The sequence below is a fragment of the Tamandua tetradactyla genome, chromosome 7, assembly GCF_023851605.1.
Source record: "Tamandua tetradactyla isolate mTamTet1 chromosome 7, mTamTet1.pri, whole genome shotgun sequence".
Taxonomy (NCBI): Eukaryota; Metazoa; Chordata; class Mammalia; order Pilosa; family Myrmecophagidae; genus Tamandua; species Tamandua tetradactyla.
In genome coordinates, this window is record NC_135333.1 from 77,720,531 (window position 1) to 77,741,883 (window position 21,353).

General features: G+C 37.8%; 1 protein-coding gene and 1 pseudogene across 2 annotated transcripts in view; both read right to left on the reverse strand.

Moving 5' to 3' along the window:
• Positions 1–21,353, reverse strand: part of RERG (RAS like estrogen regulated growth inhibitor) — a 128,608-nt gene that overhangs the window by 38,608 nt on the left and 68,647 nt on the right. The gene's annotated exons all lie outside the window — the stretch shown is intronic.
• LOC143689836 (rab GDP dissociation inhibitor beta pseudogene) lies at positions 12,378–17,199 on the reverse strand (annotated as a pseudogene).

Sequence of the window (21,353 nt, forward strand, 5' to 3'; positions counted from 1 at the left end):
CAGCCATTAATGTTAAAGAGCGAGGAACTGGAGGGGACATGAAACAAGTTAGAGAATGCCAGTCTCATTAAAGCTACTTATTCCAGAGGAGTTTCGAGATATTTTTATACTCACATATTACAACTCAAATATTAATTTGTCTATTTAGCAGTGAATTTTCATCTCTGTATCACCTCAGTCCTTTGGACAATGGTGCTGTGCTGTTTTGAAAGGGTGTATATCCCCTAGAAAAGCCATGTTTTAATCTAAATCCCATTTCATAAAGGCAGAATAATCCCTATTCAATATTGTATGTTTGAAACTGTAATCAGATCATCTCCCTGGAGATGTGATTTAATCAAGAGTGGTTGTTAAGTTGGATTAGGTGGTGACATGTCTCCACCCATTTGGGTGGGTCTTGATAAGTTTCTGGAGTCCTATAAAAGAGGAAACATTTTGAAGAATGTAGGAGATTCAGAGAGAGCAGAGAATGCTGCAGTACCACGAAGCAGAGAGTCCATCAGCCAGTGCTTTGGAGATGAAGAAGGAAAACGCCTCCCGGGGAGCTTCATGAAACAGGAAGCTAGGAGAGAAGGCAGCAGATGATGCTGTGTTGGCCATGTGCCCCTCCAGCCAAGGGAGAAACCATGACTGTGTTCACCATGTAGCTTCTCAGATGAGAGAGAAACCCTGAACTTCATTGGCCTTCCTGAACCAAGTTATCTTTCCCTGGATGCCTTTGATTGGACATTTCTATAGACTTGTTTTAATTGGTACACTTTCTCAGCCTTAGAACTGTAAACTAGCAACTTCTTAAATTCCCGTTTTTAAAAGCCATTCCGTTTCTGGTATATTGCTTTCCAGCAGCTAGAAAACTAGAACAGGTGCCATTAAATTCATTAGCAGCATTTGACTGTTAATGTTCAGTTCCTAATGGTCACTGAGAAAAACAGCTGCGTTTATGTGCTTATTTGTTGTTTCTTAAAATTACGAAAATTCCACTTGTCTTACTGCTTCCCAGGCTTCACCTATATAAGCTGAATTCTGAAAATTAATTCTTAGCATTCATTTCTTTTCTATTAAAATATATCATTATATCTAGGCAAAAAATATTTCTCCACCTGTACCATCAACAGAGAACACTGAACTAGGCACTGCTGGGGGGTGGGGATGATATAAAGAAGCCCCAGACAGAATCTATACAGTGGGCTTTGCTGCCCAATGGGGAGGCAGATGTTTGCAAACAACAATAGCACATGGCAGACCGTGACCCATGCTATACTTAGAAGGGCAGAGTGCTACTCTTTAGAGACTAAGCTCTAACAGAGAGAAGTTAATTTCCACTACTTTATCCAAAAGAGCTGCTGGACAAATGCATAAAAAGATCTATGTACCTGGATGATCCCCATGTCAGTACTTTTCAATACTGAAGAATTAGATATCTGCTTGATAGTACTAAGATGCCAATCACTTTGAAACTGAATTTAGAGTTCAAAGAAAATAAAATACTTAGTAGAAAGTTTGTAGAGATAAGTGACACCTCCAGCCAGCCTGTAGGGCCACCATCCCCCCTTTGTGTCTATGAGAGGCATTGCTAATTTATCAGGCACGTTTCCACTGTGCTCTCGGTCCATCTGGACTTGCTCCTGAGAGTTGCTACTAACTGAATGAGGCACAAGGCATGAAGGCATTTTATCATTCAGGACATAGGCAGTGGTTTGGAGACTGTGCCCCTTGGATCTGTAAATCCCCGCAGGGACTCCTGGAGCACAGGGCTAGGTACAGCAATTGGAGATCCAGGGCTTCTCACTCTTGCTCCAGCCACAGCAACTTCTCTGATTAATATTTTGTGTTTCAGAATAAGATTTCTTTTGGACAATGGATTTGCTATGAAGAAATTGAAAATTATTAAGACATTCTAGGGTGGGCCCTTTCTCTCTTTTTATCATCTCCCCAACTGAAGAGGGCAAGACACTTGATGTTCTATAGGTACCAATCCAAATGCACAGCTTTTTTCTCTGTAGATACACTGTTGGCTGTTTGTTGTTGATTGTATAATATATTTTCAAATGCAAGCAAGCTCTTTATTCTTCTGTTCATGAACTGCTTTCCCATAATTACCACAGCACTGGATTAGTCTTGATTTTATCCTTACAAATATAAACTTCTTGAGATTTCATTTATGCTATAGGATTTAATTATGTTACTATGTTAAAAGTTACTCTTTTCAGTTTGTATATGTAAATTAAAACTCTTATTAAAAGTGCTTTGTAGCAGCAAGTAATTACCACTCTATTTCATTCCTAAACTATGTCTAATAAGTTTTAAAGATATTTCTCTCACAAAGGTTAAAAGTTAGCCCTCTACAGAGTGTAAATTGGTACAACCACTTTGGAAAACTGCAATATCCACTAAAGCTATACATTTGCCGAACCTATGACTCGGCAATTCCACTCTCAGGTATTTATGCAACAGAAATGTATACATATTTTCCCCCAAATACATGCACAAGAATTATCATGGCCATGATACTATACATTATAGCCCCACCTGGAAACTTCCCGAATGTCTAACAGGAGAATGGACACATTGTTTTGTGTCAATCAATAGAGCCCTATATAACAATGAAAATGAATGAACTTGGATGAATCTTGCAAATACAATACTGAGTGAAAGAAGCCAGATACCAAAAAGAAAAGGTCATACTGCATAATATCATGCATACGAAGTTCAAAAACAGACAAACCCATCTATGGAGTTAGAAGTTATCTCAGAGGTCACCCCTGCAGGTGGTAGTGACTAGATACAGGACCAGACTTTTGAGGGTTTGGTAATGTTGCAAAGCATCTCATTTCTCAGATGCTTTCAGCTTATAAATTCAAACAGCTCTAGGCTTATGATTTGTGCATTTTTCTATATGAATAATATACTTCAATGAAATTTCTTTCAAGAAAAAAAAAAAGCAAAGGAATAATTATCTCACCATATCTAAAAGAAGATGGTAAAGCTTAGTGTTAGGAGCTCAAGTTTTATAGACAGTCAGAGCTAGGCTAGAAGTTAGGTTCTACAGGGTTACTTGCCTTGTGACTTAGTGCAAGTGACTTAATTTGCTTAAGCTTCATTTTCTTTATTTGAAACAGGGATAAGAATATCTGACTCATAGAACTGTTTGAGGTTAAATGGAATAATGAGTATAAAGAACTTAGCATAATGCATAATATATCATCATTATAATATTATTAGTAATAGTTAAACTTTATAGAGTGTTTCCCATAGAGTGTTCCCAGCTCTATTCTAGGGTCTTAATTTTTTCTAAAAACTCTGTGCAGTACAGGCCTTCATTTCATTTTAGAGGAAACCGAAGCACAGACTTAAAATTTATTCATCCAGCATCTCACAGCTTTTAGGTGGAACTCCCAGAATGAAAGTTCAATCAGGCTACATACATCAATACTGCATTATCTTGTGTAATAGGACCTAATAAATGGTAGTTAGCATTATAAGAACAAATTCTGGCAGAGATGTGGGAGGTAATAAGGAAGAATGGAGTATGGCTGAATTGTCATTCTCCAGGAGGAAAATGCAACTCAAGGGTTAGGCCTTGAAATTCTGTGCTAAATAAATGGCTGTTATTATTATTATGCAATTACCATACCTAATTTGAGACAGAAAATGGAAGTACATAATGTGATCTTATCCCTACACTTTATAAATAGAGAAAGCGGCTGCATGGAGAGGTTAAAGACAGCACACACAGTCCATTAGACCCTGCTCCCTTAGAATAAGCTCCAGGGAAAGAGTTCACCCCTGTAGGGTACATCAAAAATCAGTCTTAGCTTTAGTGGGATGGTGGGTGACCTTGTTTCGCTGTATTTTCAACATTTTCTTTAATGAACACACTTTAACAGTGGAAAATAACTTTTAAAAATATAATAAAGTGAAATCAAAAGCGAATCTCCCAGGCAATAAGAACCATATGTCTTTTAAATGGAAAATGCGACTTAATTCTCCTTTGTTTCTTAGAAGCAATTTGCCAGATACACAGAGTCCACAGCTTTGAACTATTTACATGAATATGATCAAGCCAAGGGTTTGCACGCAATGCTAAATTGCACCCACATTGGCAATTTACTGACTTCAAAGGGCAATGGTAACTGATATTCACCTCGGTTGAATTCACCTTAGATATTTCTTACAACCAATTGCTATTTGCTGTAGACTGTAGCATCCTAAGTCACTTTGAATGAAAACAGTACTAAGCGTGAAATGGGCAAAAAATGTTCTAAGTGGTAACAAAAGGTACAAACCCTTCACGTGAAAACAAATGTCCAGGAATTGAATGATACATTCCACCAGAGGGCACTGCCAGTATATACAAAACTTTCTCAGGAAGGGTTGAACACCCCCTGCCCCCTGCCCCAAGTCTAAGCAGAGAAAGCTAATGTGATTAGGCCAAAAGAAATCCACTTTTATTGTGCTTGCTTTTCCTGCTTAAATCAGGGCTATGGATTTTCCTCTTTGTGAAGGGGGAGAACTGTGTGCCACCCTTATTGTTATGGCTCTTATAAACTGCCGTAAGCATGTGATTGTAAAAATTTAATTTTGCAATAGTGTTGAGTGCTTCCCAGTGGTAAGAATTGAGGTTGTCACACAATGGGATAAATTATGAGACCACCTTCTTACCCATATGTTAGAGATTAATAAAGGGTTTTTGAGATAGCTAAAAGGCGTATGAAATAACTCAGGAACTATAAAATACAGATAGTAGATGGCTGCTTTCTTTTGCACCATTAAATGCGATTCTTATTCAGTATGGAGATATCGGCTACAGTCGTTTTGGAAAACCACCTGGGGAAGGCACTGAAGGACGTATGGCCAGAGTAAGCAGAGAGGAAAACAGAACTCAGCATTTGTCAAGTTGTAGAGGTAGGAATTTCACTGCTGAGAACGAGTGCCTTCCCTTTAATATTTCTGGCTGCCTACATTGATTTAGAATGCCAGGTCACCTCTTCACTGACTGAGTGATATTTCTATCCCGCCTATTACAATAGGTGGGCTTTGCCTATTTTCTAAAGCTGTTATCCCCAGTGTCCCTCAACTCCAACTCCAAAGGCCTGGAGAAAACCAAAATGAAATAGAGAAACCTCGGTTTGTACAGAGCATACTGAAGCCACCTCTGGGAGACAGATTCTCGCCATTTCCTGACTAATCTTCAACATCATGGGGTTCGCTCTAGAAATGGGGAACACATGACACCATCCCTTCAGTGCCACTAGATACTCAAGTCCTGGCCTTAGAGTGAAATCTGTCACTGACATCTTGAACTGATGGAAACAATCCAGCTGGAACACTTCCCTGTGGTTTTCCATAGACCAGGAACAGAAATTTGCTATGAACAAATATATTTTAAAAGTTAATTTTCACATAGTATTTGAAATTTAATAGGATACTTTTGAATGGAATCAGATCTAGCACACATGTGCTTAGATAGTAAAGATTAATACAAATAATAATACATCATTATTTGGAAACAACAGCAAAAGTATTCTTCTGTCACAATTTTTATTCAAAACTAACACTGCCTTTTTACTCAAATTGAATTCACTACCATTTCTTATGCTATATTACTCAGAAAAATGCCATTTCCTTATTAAATTAATATGTGCAGACATGGATTTATTCACCACACATCAACATGACCTCCTTATAAGTCATCACTCTTAATATTTATGGTCTAAGAATGAAGTAGTTCAAGTGAGTCACTATTTACACTGAGCAGAGATTAAGCAAAAAATTAACACCACAACTTCCCTTAAGTAATGGAAAAAGTGTGACTTGTTACACATTTATTTTCTGGGGCAGTGTTTTTCCAGTCATTTCAAAGAGCCCTAGGGTCACGTTTTCCTTAGGTTTTCCTGAAAGAAAGTATAGGGGAATTGGGAAGAGCACTTAATTCTTAATTGTAAAAATTATCTACTACTTTGAAAGAACACAGCTAATCACTATGGTTACTGTTCTGGAGAGTGATAAATATGAACCAGCGGCAAAGGCTTTGAATGTCTGAAACTAATGATCTTGAATTAAATTTCCCAAATAACAAACTTCAGACATACACTTTGCTTGCAGAAAGACCTTTTAACCCAACCTTTAGACATGTGCTTATCCTGCATGAAAGAGGGAGAGGCTAGTATGTCTATAAAATGAAGAAGAGGCAATGGGATTCAGAAAAGTACCAATGAAGTCCATGAGAAAATCACAGAGAACCACATTTCTTGGAATATATAAGAATAATCGAGTAATATTCAGTTTGTAGAGACAAAACATTCAGGTGATTCCCTTTTGACATTCTATCATCTAAATAAGACATCTGGAATACATAAAAAATTCACTGAATGCAAATTATATAATTTACATATACTTCACTGATATGTACAAATTATCCACTTTGGTTTTTCAGGGTGTATATGTTCCACATATCTGTCGTTTGACTTGCCATTTAGCCTCTGAGCCTGCGTGTGCTTTATTGAAAATGCAGAAATTGTGCTTAGGTTGCCTTCAGATTCAATCACCTGGTCCATTTCTGGACTACCTTCATACTGCCATCCACGTTAGGCACATTTCTCTTAAAATTCACCAGACTAAGCAATGAGGGGGAAGTCTGTTGTAGAAACTTACATATCACACAATGAAGTCAAATTTAATTCTATTTTGATGACTGCTCCTCATGAAGGGGACCAGCAGGCAAAATAATCAGAAACGAATCAAGTATGAATTATATTTCATTTTATTCCAGAAAAATCTGTTCGAACAGCTAGTGGAGCCTCACCGATGAGAATCCTACAGAATGGGAAAAGCACTGGCATTATAAGAAGCAACCATGGATATCCACTGCCGACCAAAAAACATAGCAAGTTTTCTGCTGCTTTCATTATGTGGCAGCCCATTGGTCCCCTGCCAAAGTTGACTCAGTCACACTCAGAAATCACATTTATAAGCATTGCCACTGTGTATTTTTAGATAAGACAACAACTTAGAATCTACTATGCAAACAGAAATTTTACAATCAGAATTTGTAAGGCATACTAAACTTCAGAATGGGCCTATCCTGATATTTAAAGAAAGAGCTTTAGAGAAGCTAATTTAAATGAGATCCTAGTATAATACAGTTTCATTTTTTGAAATGTTTGTTTCAATTGCTTAGGAAATTAGGCACTGACACCACACTGCCTTAATCATTGTTCCTTAAAGGGACTGTGAGTTATGTGTAAAACATCAGTGAGACGAGAAACTCACCTAAGAGAAACGCAGCAGCAAATAATGACAACATGAAGACTAAAAAGCAAACGATTAAAAATAAAGGAAAAATCAGGCATAGTTTCAGAGATATAAAGTAATCTAACACCACTAAATTTTCTCATTTTCATTTTCTAGTAGGGTTCTATGATGCATTGTTACGATCAGAAAAATATGCACACATCTGGTGCCACCTGCGTAGGTGTGACCAGAATCCTCCTGTCGGAAAATAAAAGATTAAAAAAATGAAATTACAGAAAATGACACATAAAAGGACAATTTAAGTTTCCAGAAAGGCAAATATATAGTTAGGTTGATCAACCCTCCAGCACAATCTTCCTGGGCTGTGTTTCCACAGGAAAATGAGGGTGGAGGGAATCACAAAAGTCTTGGCTCCAATCCACCACCATGGCCTGCTTACACAGGCCCAACTCCCCAGAGCACGGGGGTCACGCTGGAGTTCCTGCCAATAAGTTGTTTTCATTAAAGTTGAGTAGGAAAGAGAACAGGCAGTGGGGCTGGGCAGAAACTGGAACCTGGAGTGGGGTGCAGGGATTGTTTTCCTCTTCTGATTAGGAAGCACTGGGTAGGACATGCTTGGTAGTACCTAACAATTATCTCGTTCTAGCATCTAGGGCCTTTCTTGACTCCCTGGGTCACTGTAATGCCCTAGGGGAAACCCTTAAAGCAGCCAGTTGTCAAACCAGGGTACTCCCCACTACAGCTATGAAATGGTTCATGCTATTAATCAGGGTTCTTAACCATTTTTGGGTCGAAGATCATTTTGGCATAGCCTGTGAACCACTTCTCCGAATAATATGTTAAAATATATAATACAAAATACATATAATTACAAAGAATACTATGTTGCAATGTCCTTGTTAAACTATTTTAAAATATTGAAATACAGCTATAAAACAGTAAAATCAGTATGTGATACAGTCATTATGTTTCTTTGTTAACATATTAAGTAAGATCTAGCTTTGAGTCTAATAATTATCATACTTTCAAAACAGTGATAAGTATAAATGACATTTTAAGGTATCAGCAACAACTATAATGTGATTTGAAAATATCTGTGACTTCTACTGATGACAAAATCAAAGGTATTGTTCACAGTACTGTAATTTGTTTCTACATTCATGATGGGAGGCAATGCTAAATTTCACTTAAGGGTTAGTAAGAATGAAGATGAAATGTTTTCCTTTATTCATGTTTAGAAACCTCCCCAAATCTATCCATGGACTCCTTGGTGGGTCTGGAACTCACGTTAAGAGTCCTGCCAAAGAGGTCTGGTGGCTTGGAGCTACTCAAACATGCCCTTAATCCTAATCCATTCCTGTGGGTGTGAACCCATTGTAAAGAGGACCTTTTGATGAGATTACTGAATCAGTATGGGTCTTAATCCTGTAATTGGAGCCCTCTCTAAACAGAATAAAATTAAAAACAGAGAAAGCAAGAGCCATAGAAGAAACCAGAGGTCAGTGGAACCCAGAGAAGTCGGGAGAGACCTTCATGTGCACTGTCATGTGACTGAAAAGCCAAGGACCAAGGATCACCGGCAGCCAGTCCCAGAATGCCACAGTCTTCTAGGAGAAGGCATGACCTTGAAGTGACTTTGATTTTGAACTTCTCTTAACCTCAAAAGCATGAGCCAATAAATTCCCATTGTTTAAGCCCAACCATTTCATGGTATTTGTTTCAGAAGCTGGGAAACTAAAACAAAAGTATTCTCCAGTCTAGTACAGAAGTTTACCACAAATGCTACACAAGATTTTTAAGCAATTGCATTATGATATTAACTTTTTGAAAAGTAATAACTTAATTTTTATCTCCCTGATGACTCAAAAGTCACTTTTGTATGTTAAGAAGTACCATTGTATCAATTTCTATTGCTCTTTAGATTTAAGAAATGCTCGTTAATGAAATTTCTGGGTTTCGAACACCTACAATAGTTACTGAGGTTTTCTTTTTAAACCAGGATATACAACAAATTATACAAGTGGGCAAAATGGTATTATCATTGCATTGTGAGTCTGCAAGAGAGCGATGTAGAGTTTGGTTATCAGGATAGTTCAAGTTTAGTAAGGCTCTGTAGTCAGGCAGAATTTCATTCAAATCTCAACCCACTCATATTTGGCAAGTTATTTTAACTCTCGAAACCTCAGTAATCTGAGCTATGGAATGGAGATAAAAATAGCATCTATCTCATAGAGATAGTGTGAAGATGAATTAGGAAGATTAAAATGCTAAACTGGTGCCTTTGAAAAGTAGTCATTACCTATTGCAAAATGAGAAATGAGGATCAGCTACAGAGCTATCAAACATTTCTCAGCCTGCCTGCTCTGATGACCTCTTTTCTTGGTCCTTCTCTAGATTTTCCCCTTTAGGGAGAGGGGACTGTGTTTTTCGTTATGGATTCCAGGTCATTTTGGTTCAAGAAGGGAGGAGAAAACAGAGGAGTCACACTCAGATAAAGCAGATGCTGGTGGCATACCAGAATAGCTGGAAGCTATTTGTAGCCAGCCGATAAGTGTGTAGGTCTAGTATCAGCTTTAAAACATTTTGTAATTTTGGGAAATATTTTACAATCTAGCCACCCCCAGTTTAGTAATGCCAAAATGTCATGAGAGGTGTGAAAGAAGCTTGAGAACTAGCAAATTATTCTTCTTCTGAATTCCCACTAGTTGGGGCTGACTTGAAGGATGTGATTTATGGCTATTCTTGGGAAATAATCATATTCCTGTTTTCATGAAAATGTGGTGCTAAAAACTTATCAACTGCTCCCTCTCCCTAGAGTGCTAGAGTTCAATTTGCCAGTAAAATCCTAGTTTTACTGTTTGGTTTCCACTTCATACTTGAAGATGCAGAAAAAAGCAACAACCCCAAACCAACCAACCAACAAAAGAGATAAAAACAGAACTGTAACTCCAAAGTACAACTTTGATATAGGAAATGACAGCTTTGGATGCTTATTTCAGGAAGATGGACTTTTCTTTCTCATCACAGTGAAATACAAATGACTCCATCCACTGATGGGGGAATTTTGCATCACTTTTTGGGAAGTATTTTCAAGCTTACAAAAAAGCTACCAGGGTGGTGTGATGGTGGCTCAGTGGCAGAATTCTCGCCTGCCCTCCTGGAGACCCGGGTTTGATTCCCGGCGCCTGCCCATGCAAAAAAAAAAAAAAAAAAAAAAAAAAAGCTATGAGAATAGAATAAGAAAAAGTAGATATACTTTTTATCCAGATCCACCAATTGTTTATCTTTTGCCCCATATAGCATTCACTCTCCTCCCTCTGTGTATGTATACACATCGTCACATTTTTCTGTAGCATTTGAGAGAGCAAATTGGAGACGTGCCTTCTTACACTGAAATACTTCAATATATATTTTTAAGAACACGAATATTTTATAATATAACAACATGTAAATATCAATACCAAAAATTTACTATTGATGCAAAATATTACCTAATTCATAGCCCATATTCAAATGTTTTCAATTGCCCTAATAATGTCCTATATAGTTAAATTTTTCCTGGTCCATGATCTAATCCAGGATCAGGTGTTGCACTTATTTGTTACATATCTTTAAATCTCTCAAATTTGAGTAGTTCTTCAGTCTCCTTTTTGTTTAATCTTTCAAATATTTGACATTTTTGAAGAATATGGGATATTTTGAAGAATAGTTTTTGAAAAGGGACAGACCAAGATGTCCCTCAATTGGGTTTTTCTGATATTTCCTCATGATTAGATTCTGACTCTGCATTTGGGGCAGAAATGTTACAGAAGTGCTGTTGTGTCCTTTTCAGTGCACCATATCAGAAGGCACAGGTTGTTGGTTTATCCCATCATTAGTAATGTTAACTTTAATCACTTTATTCAAGGAGCACTTTTCAGGGTTCTGTAAAGTTACTATCTCGCCCTTTGTAATTAGTAAGTAATTTATGGAAGAGACTATGAGATTATATAAGTATCATTAGTTTCAGTATCCACTGATGACTCTTGCCTGAATCATTTATTACTCTGTAGTGATTTCCGTTACTCTGAGGGTAATTTTCTAACCACATCTTTAATTCTACATTTGTTAGTTGCTATTCTATATAAGGAAGAACTTATACTCCCCCCCCATTAACTTGTTTAGCCACCTACTGCTTACATTAAAATGGCCTCAGCTATTCTTATTTTATTCCATGTGTTACAATTCAGTACTGTTATTATTTATTTTGATTCCAAATTGTTCCACACTTGACCAGTGTGAATTCTTTCAAGCTGAATCCTGTGTCTGTATGACAGGTTCCCATCAATTGCTATTTATTTATTTATTTTTGGCTTCCAGAGTTTGGCTTTATTTTGCAGAAATCAAAATCATTTGGAGTCATTTTGAGAGAGCCATCATTGAAGTAGAGGCTCTGACAAATTTATATTGTATTGCAGCTTGGGCCATTGAAGAAGCCACACCTGGGTTACAAGATGCTTCTCATTTTACTTGCTTTATGATAAGTCCCCCCCCTTTCTCTCATCAGTTTTATTAGATTAAAATACCACAAAGAACCATTAATCCATCCAAATGACGTTCAAATCTAGAGTTTGGTTAGAATTCTGTGCCCACATAAAACAAACTAGTGGCTTTGGTATTTGGGCTCATAATAAGTGACATTACATAAAATGTAAAATTATAGGGAAAACTTAGGGATGCCTTCCCAAATCATGAAGTATTTCATTTAGAATCTTCTGTAATGTCAAGAAGACAGATGGCACACAAATCATACTAATCCAGCTCTTGAGCAGCAGAAGCACATAATTGCAAAGGCTACACTGATTAAAAGATACAAATACTATATCAGGTTTTCTGAATCAGCATTTCAACATTTGTTTGTTTGTTTGTTTTTTAAACTGATCCTGCACTAGGAAAAAACGCCAGTATTAGTTAAATTGAACAGCATGTGGCAACCTACCAAGTTTGAATAGTCACTCCATGAAAATAAGTTAATACATGATATTAAAAGATGAAGGGAAGGAATATTTACTGGTAGTTCTCTTTAATCTCTCAGTTTTGATCTCAAAAGCAGGCCTAACAATACTGACTGCATACAGTATGCATTATTTGCCAAATTTAAAATTTGTCCTAATTAGATAATAACATATACTGCTGTTAGTTTTCCCCTAGATGCCATTTTTCTTGTACTTCATTTCTTCGAAGTCAAATTCTGATCCTGTCATCCTCATAGATGCTTCTAATGTCATCACAAGTTGTCTCAAAGTGAGTTGTAGCATCATAAGTGTGGAAAATAAAGATATGGCTTTCTTTTCCTAAATCTTACAAGGAGGTCACTGAGGCTAGCAAATTTCTATTCAGTTGGTTCCAAGAGCTCCAAACTGGTCTGATTTCTTTCTCAGGTTCTTCAGTTTCCACAGTTGTTCCATGGCATTGTCCTTCCCTTCTGCTGCCACATTGTATGCAGAGGAAATCATACACACATAGATATCTGACTTCCAATTGACTTGGTCCTAGGGAATAGTGATCTGGCATGAATCAGCATCATTCATGTTCTCAGTTGGATGGCTTAGGATACATATAACTCTGATCGCCTGGCCCACTTTTTGTACCCAATCTTTTACATAACTGGGATCACAGACGAGCTGCTTACAGAGAGCAATCTCTCCTTCAGATTTTACACCAACCACTCTTCCATTCTGCACAATTATTTCTTCATTTGGTTTATTCAGCATGTAGGTACCTCCCTAAATAGCACTTAGCCTTGCAAATCCTTGTGGCAGTTCTCCAAGGCTGCCAGTGGATAAAGGCATGGGCTTTTCTCATATCTTGCCAAAGACTCACTGTAAAGTTTAATCCTATTAATGATTTCACAACATGGTTGATCTAAACAGTCATCAGTTCTATAAAGGGCAGGGGCATAACTAGTAAAATCTATATATCGGCCCAAATCAAACTTCTTATACACATCTTGCTTTGAGTCTTCTTAGAGTCAACACCTTCAAAAGTTTTAGGATCTTTCTCATCGAGTTTAGTAATGTACACTGGGAATTTTCTGAAGCCACATTTTTCAAACAGCCCCATTAAACTAGACACGAGGGCTTCTGTTTCAGTGGAAGGAAACCTACAGATGTTTTCTCCTTTATAAGCAAAACTCCCTTCAGTCAACATGAAATCCAGGTAGCAAGTGGCCTCTGAATAAAGCAGCATCTTAACTATCTGACCGTTAGCCATAAGGAACTTGGGAATGAAGTCAACATTCCAGTCTCTTCCTCTTCCCGCTGATGCTGGTGTTGCTCCTGGTGATTTAAATCTTTTGTATAAATCTTCCTGTGGTGTTATAGAGTTTTGATCCATGTGAAGGACTTTCTTCTATTCACTGACGTTATGACTAACGATACATTCCATCAGGCTGGTGCCCAGCGTGAACACGTGCTCCTCATTCATGGCGGAGAAGGGGAGGATGGAGGACACAAAACAGGAGAAAGCTCAGGGACTCTCCAGAGCAAGGGGCTCTCTATCAACGTGGAGAAGGGGGAGGAACTGCTTATGCCAATTTCAGAGCCCAAGGAAAAGGGAAGACAGGATCAGAGGTAAAACACAGCTGAAGAGAAAGCAAGCTCCCATCAATTTTTGTGCACAGCATGATAGCTTCTCACTCTTTTGCATTATTTGCTGTTGTGCTAGTGCAAAAATAAATCTTTGCTCCTTACACAAAGATGATGGAGAATAATTATTGATTTAACTTTATTGTTTAATATTTGTATTCAGTTTTCCAGGATTTTTCATTTTCTTTGTGCCAGGTATTGATTTCAGACACTTTTAAAAATATTTATTGATATAAGACTAGAACCAGATAAAAAATAAAACCAAGAAACAACAATAAAAGATATAACCAGTATTTATTTCCCTGAGAATGGAAAAATAGAGATAGTGGATATTGACCTAAGACAATGGAAAAAATTGTGATATTCCACAGTTCATGTGAGAGGAAAAACAGTGTTAAAGATTACCACAAATTTTGAGAAATGGACAGAGATGAAAGATGAACAGGACTTCTTAGTATCTATAAAAAATTTCTGTATGTTGAACAGCAAATATGTTTCATTTAATGACTGGTATATAGTCTATGTATTTGTGCAGTTTTATTTGTGGAGGTCTATTTACATATATCACATTTATGCCATTTCTATTTTAAATTATTCTCTCAATCCTATAGTGAAGGAGTAGTGTCAGGTAGTGTTTATTTCACTGATTCTCAGTACAAAGCATCATGACCCTTGTCTAGCAGCATGGTAGCCTTGCATTGGTACAGGCCACTAGACAAGCTGGAATGAAGCACATAGGCATTGAGGCAGGATACAAGGGATGTGCAGATGCCACTGAAACATGGCTTTTTTATGCCTTGAGTTTTGAAAGCTTTTGTAAGGATTCCTTAAAGGAATATGGAATGCAGAGTTTGGAATAGATTTCTAATTATGTGACCTTAGCTATGTTACTTAACCTTATTTAATATTTTCATTTCAATTTTATCATCTCTAAAACGAAGATAATACCTGCCTTGCCTATCCCATAGGGTTATTATAATGAACAAAAGAGATATGCTACAATAAAACATTTGATATGTAACAAAGAGCATATTATTATTATCACATTTTGCCCAAAGACATTTCAAGACTTGACACCATGGGTTGGAAATTAAGAATCCATTTTCCTTCATAACATACATTGCAGTATAGGAGAGATGGAAATTTAAGAGCTGAGTTGGAAAAATCCACTTTGGGATGCCTAAAAAGCAGGATAGATGTTAAAAAGCATGATACATAAACCTGATATATAGTGAAAGAATGAAGCTAATCGTGTCAGGATTGAGTTAATTCAGAACACGGGTAAGGAAGACATTGTCTGTATTTTAGAACCTCACCTACTCTTTGAGACCAAAGGAAGAAAGGTTTATTTTTTCCAGAACCTAAATTTTCTGTAGCATGTAATCTAACTCAACCTGTCCGGATAGCTCATTTAAACAATTGAAACACAGGGAGTTCAGAATAAGGATGAAGGCCTTTAATCTTGTATAGCTTAATATAATGCCTGAATACATCCCAGAATATATTAAGCAGATAATCAAAAAGTATTGACAAAGTCCCTTGAGTGATGGGAGAAAAAATATGGAACTATTAAACTTTACTACCAGAGAAACCCCAGATACTATGTCAAACATTAGAGACAACCAAATCAATAGGACAAGCCCTTGATCTTGAGGCTTGCTCTTGTGAGCCTTATGTAAGCTTGGACTACCTATAGGTATGCCTAAGAGTTACTTCTGGAGGACCTCTTTTGTTGCTTAGATGTAGCTTCACTCTCTCTAAGCCCAATCCTGCAAGTGAAATCATTGCCTTCCCCCACTACACGGGACATGTCATCCAGGGATGAAAGTCTCCCTGGCAGCATGGGAGATGATTCCCAGGAATGAATCTGGCCCTGGCACCATGGGATCAACAATGCCATTCTTACCAAAATGGGGAAAAAAGTAATAAATAAGGTTTCAGTGGTTGAGAGAGTTCAAATAGAGTCAAGAGGCTATTCTGAAGGTTATTCTTATGCAAGCTTCAGTTAGACATTGCTATCTATCATAACTTGCCAAACCCCAACCAAAACCATTCCAGCTAATCCTAAAGGACACCTAGGGCAATATATAAGATTCTACAAAGATTCCATGCACTAGGGTAACTTTCCAGAAACCTACTACCTCCATATGGGTCCCTGGACCAGATAAGTCCTGAAACCTAGAAGGGCCATCCTCTCCAGAACATCAGCTAGTTCCATCTCCCTACCCCATATTATTGAAAGCCCCTTCCAATGAAAACGTTAGAATGGGCATAGCCCCAGTACCCCTAACGAGTGGGAGAAAGATCAAAAGTGATGGTGGAATTATACAGGATTTAACAGAGGAGTATGATTCTTGAATCATTATATTGATATTTCTTTTAGTCTCCAGTATCTTAGAGTAGCTAAAAGTAAAAACCTAAAATTGTGGAATTGTAACCCATACCAAACTCTAAAATCTGTTCTACAACAGGTTTTCTAATCGTTGTGCTGTGCTTTGATATTTATTGCTTTTTTGTATATATGCTATTTTTCACAAAAAAAGTTGATTATGATGTTAAAAAAAATTTTTATTCCTTCTAAGCCTCCAATGTTCTGGAGCAGCTAGAAGAAAAAATCTGAGATGATGGTATGGTAGCCCATGACAAACTCTGGGATTTTTCCTGTCACTACTTGTTGAAGAATGCTTTGAAAACTATTGTTTTTTCTTCCTTTGCTTCATATATATGCTATATTATACAAGGACCAAAGTTTAAAAAAAATCATGACACAAAAAATCTCCATGAATGGGTCATCCCAAGGAAAACTTCAGTGTTGATGTTGGTATTCTTTGGAACCCATTCATTTTCTCTTTAAGCACTTCTGCAAGAGGTAAACTAGTTACTGAAAGCCCCTTGCACAGCATTCGGGCCTGTCCTTCATATGTTCGGGATTTCCCTTCCACCTTCTTCACATTTTATGTTTTGACTATTTAGGCGCTTCTGTCTGCCAGATCTCCTTCCCTAGGTGTGAACTGCTCATGTGCTCAACTGTGTCAATTCCCCTGAAGCATATGCTTTTAGGAAGAGACCTTAGAGACTTATTCATTCAAAAATACTTTTCAAGCACCTCTTCTGTATCAGGTCCTGTGTTAGGAGCTCAGACTTTGACAATGCACATGACACACACTGACTCTATCCTCATGTAACTTACATTGTGGTGGGGGAGACAAGTAATTAAACAATCAGTAATTCCTGTAATAATCATAAAAATACCAAGAAATACCTGTTGAGCCCTTACTATGTGCCAGGTACTGTTCTAAGTGTTTCACATGAAAAATCCTCCAACAAACTCATGAAATATATGTTATTATAATTCCTATTTCATGATTTAAAAAATTAGTGCTTGGGGGCAGTGCAACGGTGGCTCAAGAATTCTTGCCTGCCATGCCGGAGACCCAAATTCAATTCCCAGTGCCTGCTCATGAAGAAAAACAAAATTTAAGAAAAAAAAAAAAAAGTTAGGGCTTGGGGAGCTTAAGTGATTTTCCCAAGGTCACAAGGTTACTATACGGTTGAAGAAGAATTTAAACCCAGGCAGCTCCAATATCTGCAATTTTTTCCTTCTTTACTTTTTTATTCTTATTATGCATTTTTTTTTTTGGATAAGGAAAGTAGTACCTACCATAGAAGTATACACTCACGTAGATTAGGGGTAGGAATGAAAAATTAGCTGAGGGAGTGTTGTTTAAGCTGAGACTTGAAAAACAAGGTTAGTATCTTATTTAAAATGAATTTCTTATGAAATTATCAGGGTTCTTATGTAGGACAATGGCAGGGGAATGATTCTGGCAACAGAACCCAAATGTCATTGCTAAAATGGCTATTTACTCTGGTTATGCACAAGCTGGACTCAGGCTCATAAATAACACCAGCAGCACATTGGCACGAGGAGAAAACATGGGTGAGTCAATCAAAATAAAGAAAAGCAGTAGATCGAGGCTTCCATTATGTCAAATTCATTCCCTAGCTAAGAAGGGTGGGGAGAATTTGAGTATGTAAATATTAAGTGCACACACTTAAAACCCAGAATAAAAGAACCTATTAATCTTTTCTTCCCATTCTTAAAGCCAACTGGTAAAGTACCTCTTCTAGGAAAGACAGGTTGAATTATGCAACATATACTCACTGCTCAAAGCATACAGATTAATACGGACAGCATTAGGCAGAAAATGTGGGCAGATAAAGCTTTTTTTCTATGCTCATTAGGATCCTATTTTGTTCTCAAGGAAGGAAAACAAAAGCATACAGAGTAAAAAGCAAACAAACAAATTTGTTATAATTATCACTTTTTATTTTTGGACTATTAGAGATCATTTAGTCCAGCTCCTTCATTTTGCAGATGTGAAAATGGACCAAGAAAGTTTTTTGCCTAGGATCACACAGATAACTCCTGGCACCATGAACAATGAAATCTAGACACCCTTACAATATAGTACCATGCCTCAAGCTCCTGTAGCATGCATCTGTATTATGAGCGGTTTAAATTCCTACCATTTGCAATAGTTTTATAGAGCGATTTTCATGTTAAGCTTACATTTTTGGTATGAATTTTGACAAACTTTGCTGAAGTGATGCAGCATTGTTTGCTCTTGAGCTCTCTGGCTGTGTTAAAAAAAACAACAACCCTAGTTTCATGGCAACATGCCATTTCTGCTTTTTGTTGAAGGATCACGGTATGTAGGTGGAGATGACAAACACTTTCCTTTTGCTGTGAGCCAACAATGCCAGAAGCTGCACACAAAACCTGAGCAAGTGCAACCCTACTGGACCTGATATTCCAAAAGGAAAAAGAATAATACGATAGGAGAAGCGGATTATTTAAGCCAGGGAGGAGAAGGGATGATAAATAACATTTATAATTTCATTTTGTGACTTATATCATCTTTTCTTGACTGCATTTCAAACTGTGCAAATTAATTTTAAGGTGAATATGCAGATTTTAGAAGAAAGGAATGATGAACCAGAAGAACAAAGATTCAATATGAATGTAAAACACTGAACTAGAAAAGGAGACAAAACAAATGTGGAATAGGGGAAAGGAAATAATTTAGTAGGCCAGATGGTCTCTGCTGTAATTCCAGATCCACTCAATAGCAGTGTATCAATTAGGGTCTAACCAGGAAAAGAGAAACCGCTCTAGATCTTTCAAACAGAAGGCATTTCATACAAGGAAATTATTATTCAAATGATGGAAGAGCTGAGAATCCAGGTAGGGGATGATGAGGCAATAGGAAGAGGCAATAATTATAACTAGAACTGAAGATGTGAAAAAGTAGGTGGGTAAGCAGAGCCTAGCACCTAGGATCTTCCAGAAGGAGCTGGGGCCAGTGGAGGCTGCCGTGTGGGAGATGGGATAATTGAAGGAGGGGCTGCTTTGTGGTCATTAGAACTCTGCAAAAGAACAGTTGCTGCAGGAGATGATACCACAGGAAGCAGAGAGGCGAAGAAGAAAAATACTCTGGTTTTCCCTTCTTGCCATCTTTCTACTGCTTAATATACCAGGAAGATAAAGAAGCCTGGAAAATATGGTTCCATTTGAAACAAAGCTGAGCTGGGAAAGGGCGGAATGAATCAGATTACTCGGGTGGTTGACCAGCATTTGGCACAGTTAATGAGGACTGATTTCAGCAGACTCTGCTCCATTGATCTCTGAGCCAATCCCAGTTGGAACAAGTTTTACCGTAGGCGCTCCATTTACCATCCAAAGCCCGGATCTGACCATCTGCCTCTCTAAAGTTTCAGGGGTGAGCCCTAAACTCATTGTCAACTCACCAAACATCAGTTTCCCAAAACAACCAAAGCATTTGGGCCATCCATAAAGCTAATCTCTAGTTCATCACAGGAACCTCTACTGAATTTACTGCACTTCTTTGAGACCTTGACATCCTATCCAAGTGTTATTAAATCCCTCTTCCAGCAGATGTGAGCAAGGCCTGAACTCTTAATTTGGGCCAGGATGCTGATCCAAAATGGATTGAGCATCTGGTGCCCCAGTGCAACCACCTCTCTAATGTCCTGCATTACCACTGGTGGGAGACTCCAGGCTCTGTGCCCTCAGTCACCTAATTGGATGTCTCTGATATGGCCAACAGCAGAATTTCTCTTGAGATAGGATGCTTTGATCTGTAGACTATAAGCCTTTGGAGCCAACAGAACCACAGTTAGTTCCCTGTGATCTACTAAGCGGCCAAACTATGTTTTCCTTATCTATCTTCTTTTCTTCAGTAATTTGCCACTCATAAGCTATTATTTAGTACAAAATTGTTAAACAGTATATGAGTGTGAGATACAAATAAAAGCAAACTTCTTTTGGAGACGCTACCTTTTGCCCCTAGAGAGAATCCAAAAGGCTGTTATTGAAGTTTTTCAGTGGAGTGCTCTCTTCAGGAAGTGGGCAGGCCACTCTGAAAATTTAAATGTAAGAGCAAATTGTGAATAATCCTTTTGATACTGAGGATTGTGCTCTCTCTTCAAGACTTCAAACCACTCCTTTACAGAAGACTCAAGCTTAAATGAAGAAGAACAAACTGTACCAAAGCCCAAATCGATTCTGAGGACATGATTAGATTCTCAGCCATTTTTCCATCTCCTTGACGGAGCAGGGATGGCTCCTTCTCTTTCTCTGTTTCGTTCTGGCAGTAATAGTTATAGCAGGGTGGTGACCATGTTGAAACTGCAAATTATGGATTTCTGCCTCTGCATGTAAAAGGTTACAGTACAACTCAGGAAACTAGATTGAGCCCCATATACCAAGCACTTCCAGCCAACAATCTTTTAACTTCTGCCAAGGCTTTTATTTTCACTAAAGTAAAGTTGCTCTGGCTCCAAAAATAACATCTGTTGCTTAGAGTAACATTTTCAAACAACATAATAAACAGTCCTTCCAGAAAATATACACTCTGTGCTTCCCTAAAGGATCTGACAGAATGGATGATGTGGAATTCTGGGCTCTCTCATTTATGCATTACCTGTCCTTGGGCAAATCAGTTGATGGGAGTGGGGGCATGAGTCACTATGCACCAGGTACCTTCATTTGCAGGTTGCAGTGACTAGAGTGGTTTTAAATAACAGCCCTATCCATACATACTGAGCAGGGTTTTCCTAGCAGAATGTATTTTTATTCCTTTTAAAAATTAAACTTTTTTTGAGATAATTGCAGCATCACATGTAGCTGTGAAACATAATACAGAGAGATCCTATGTACTATTTACTGAGTTCCCCCAGTGATGACATCTGGCAAAACCATAGTACACTATCATAACCAGGATATTGATTGATACCATCCATCAGTCTTATTCAGACACTGTGGTGGTTTAAAGCTATACATCCCAGAAAAACATGAATTTAACCTTAATTCATTTCTGTGGGTGCAAACCCCACTGTTAGCAGTTCCTTCTGATGAGGTTGCTTCAGTTAAAGTGTGGCCCACCTCAA